This window comes from Triticum aestivum, chromosome 7D (genome assembly GCF_018294505.1).
Source record: "Triticum aestivum cultivar Chinese Spring chromosome 7D, IWGSC CS RefSeq v2.1, whole genome shotgun sequence".
Lineage (NCBI taxonomy): Eukaryota > Viridiplantae > Streptophyta > Magnoliopsida > Poales > Poaceae > Triticum > Triticum aestivum.
In genome coordinates, this window is record NC_057814.1 from 164,882,377 (window position 1) to 164,885,808 (window position 3,432).

Below are 3,432 nucleotides of genomic sequence, written 5' to 3' on the forward strand. Positions count from 1 at the left end.
AATCTAGATCATCAATCAACCCAAAGACAAAGGATATCTACTCAAAACATTATAGGATGGCAACACATCATTGGATCATAATATGTGGCATAAAGCACCATGTTCAAGTAAGGATTACAGCGGGGTGCGGGAGAGTGGACCGCGTAAAAGAGATGAGGATGGTGATGATGATGGTGATGTTGATGAAGACGATCACCGCGGTGATGATTCCCCTCCCGATGGCACTCCGGAGCCATCGAGAGAGAGGAGGAGTGTAACAGCCTGGATTTTGGCCCTTTTCTTTTTCTTTTAATTTAATTGGTTTTTGCTCTGTTTTTCTTTTTGGAGTGGTTCTGTGGCCTTGTCACCTGGGAAATTATCCTATTTTTCCCTCCCTAGTTACTCATCATCCTAAAAGCCTTGCCAAGATCATGTCACTCCACTGCTTGACCAAACCCTAATTTCTTTTTCTCAGGAATATTCCTTTTTCTATTAAAGGAATAACCCTGTCTGCCCTAGGTTGTGAAGCAACCTTTATTTCCATCACAACTAAAATTACCAAATAATTTTCATAAATTGTTTGGGTCATATCTTTCTCAAATATGGCAAAATATTTCATTTTTCATGTTTATCATCTTGCTCAAATAATTCATTTCCTATTCTGCCCTAAATGGCACATTGTGAAGCAAGTGTTATTTTTATTTTCCCAATTGACCTCAAACTCCTTGGACATCTTTTCCTGTCCATATCATTTCCACATGCCAAAATGCAACCTCATTTGCCTAGTAATTATTTAATTAAGATTTTCCAAAGTTTCTACCCAGAAAGAAGCATTGTGAAGGAGGTGCAAGATAGGAATATCCAAATGAGTTGCCATTTTTCATGATCCCTCATATCATCATATCTTAGCCCTACACCAAAGTAGAGCTCATGTTATGCCTCCATGTGAGCTCATCTTCAATTCTTTGATTCTGCCCAAAATTTCAGTTTGTGAAGCAAGTATATTTTATCTTGCTCCATTATGGCTGCCAATTTTTCTAGGCCTTGTATTATCCATATAACCTAACTCCACCCATTTTGGGCATGGTTCATTAAGCCATTATTCCTCTAGAATTTTTGCAAGTTTCTGTCCAGAGGAGATGTTTGTGAAGCAAGTACCAGTTTGGCTTGGCCAATTGGTATGATACTTTTTGAGCATATTCATAGGACCGAATGACTCTGCCTTGCCCAATTTGAGCTCAATTTGACACTCCATGTGAGTGCACCTTCCTGATCAAGTTTCTGGACCATTTTGGTCAGTTGCAAAGCAACTATGATTTATCTTGGTCCAAACCTTCTAAAAGTTACCAGGATGAAAGTTCTTCTTACCTTAAATCTCGCAGACAAACTCTATGGCTCAAAAACCCTTTCTGTTGATCACTAGTGCTCACCCAAGTTTACTGCAGTAAACTTTAGAGGATGATTACCATTTAACCATAGTAGTTTTAACCAAACTACCACCGTTGTTGAGACCTACCCTGGATGATCTTACCACTAAACAACATGTTCAAGCCCATCTCCCCCGCTACGTGCCAGTGCACGTGGTGACCGCGTTAATGGTATCACTGTGCACGCGCTCTGTGTGCAGTGGCCGTGTTCAGTGGCCGTTTGTGCTTCGGCACCTCCTCCTCTCGTCGGCTTCGCGCGCGTGAGCGTGTCCAGCAGCTGGCCCGCGACGTCTCCGTTCCCCTGGACCCCTCTCCCCCTCCGTCCGCTTCCTCACCGACGCTCGCCGCCGAACGCCCACGAGAGCACAGTGGCGGTTTGGCTCTGTTCGTCGCCGTCGTCATCCTCCCTGTGCTCCGTTGGCCGCCTCTGCCCCGTGAGAGTCCCTCCTGTTCCTCCTCTGTTGCCTAACGACGAGCCCATGCGTGTGCACACGCGTCCGCGGCGCCGGCCGCGTGTCCATGGCGACGCCCGGCTCGGCCATCCTCGCCCCGCCTATAAATGGCCCTCCCCGAGCCCTTCGAGCACAACACCAGCCTCACCCACTCCAGCAAGCCTCCCTGACCTCTCCCACGAGCTCCAGAAGCTCTCCTCGCCTCTGTTGGCCATCATGGCCGCCACGGTGCTCCGGCTAAATTCGCTCGCAGTCGAGCCCCTCCCCTCCTTCTACCACCACCAGAGACCCACCTAGTCCCCCGCGAACCTCCCCCACCTCTCCACGAGTCGCCAGAGCCACTATGGCCTCGAGTCCCATCGCCACCCGTAGCCTCTTCCGCCGTGACCCGTGCCATCGTCATTCTGATCCTTCTCGGCGTCCGTGCAGTGCGGGGATGGACGCGGCACTCTTCCCCGAGCTCGTCGGTGCTCGGAGCGTCGGCAACGGTGGCCGGAGTCGCCGGGGCTCGTCGCCGGAGCCGCGCCCCTGCTCTGCTCCGTCGGGCACGCGCGAGGAGGAAGAAAGAGCCAGGCCAGGCGGGCCCCCTCCTTTCCCCGACCCCACCTGGCAGCCACTCAGGCCCGGCCCCGCCCCTGCATGCGTTGACCCGGGCGGCCAGCATGGATAAGTGACGGGCCCCACCCCGTGGGACCCACACGTCAGCGACCCCAGCCCCGGACCCGCGCGCGCTTAAGTGGAAGCGTACTTCAGGAAGTACGTTTTCGCGTGAAGTAAGCGTATTCCGCCTCTGCTTTACTTGAATACGCTTTCTCCGTTCTGAAGACGTATTTCCTAAAATGTGTTTTTTGTTTTTCAGCTCAGGGGCCTGTTTGTAGAGTTATTTTTATAGATTGGTCCCTGAACTTCGTCGGGCTATAACTTTTTGCTCGCAACTCCGTTTGAGGTGAATCCAAAGCCCACTTCTTCGTTTCGTCGAGCCCGTTCTGATGGAATTATTTTCACCATGTTTTGACATTCTGAAAATGACCATTTTGCCCCTGCCCTTATTCAGTCCCCTCCGAGAGAGTACGTTTTCCGGCTATCCTTTCTGCGAGTTTCTCACACTTTCTCCCGGTGATTTCTTCCACCCCACTCAAGACACAGCCTCCATTTGCATGATTGCAATGCAGTGACATGGTTTATTTATTTGAACCTATTTAAAATATTGCATTAGCTATGTGTGATCTGTTCATGGCATTTCTCGGAGTATGGTTTTGATCTTGATATTGCCATGATATTGCTTGGAGTTCTAGGACATATGTTTTGATGATTATGTGGATGACATGTGCCTTTGGATTCTTAGTGGCTATTATGATTATTTTCATGATGGTATCTGGTATTACTTTGGAGTATTACTTTGGATATCATGTTGCCTTTGGATTATTAGTGGCTAGTGTTAGTTTTATCATGATGCTAGTTGATATTATGTTTTGGAGTATGATGATGGAGATGATGCTTGCATGTGGATCATAGCTGGATAGTTAGTTCTTGATATTTGAGTAGTAGTATTATCGTTCTTGGATTCATCATGA

General features: G+C 48.3%; 1 long non-coding RNA gene across 1 annotated transcript; it reads left to right on the forward strand.

Annotated features, from left to right (window-relative positions):
• The first annotated feature begins 1,981 nt into the window (after positions 1-1,981).
• LOC123168154 (uncharacterized) lies at positions 1,982-3,165 on the forward strand. Its single transcript, XR_006484222.1, has 3 exons — positions 1,982-2,631; positions 2,718-2,804; positions 2,913-3,165. It is a non-coding gene; the product is annotated as an uncharacterized lncRNA (long non-coding RNA).
• The last annotated feature ends 267 nt before the right edge of the window (positions 3,166-3,432 follow it).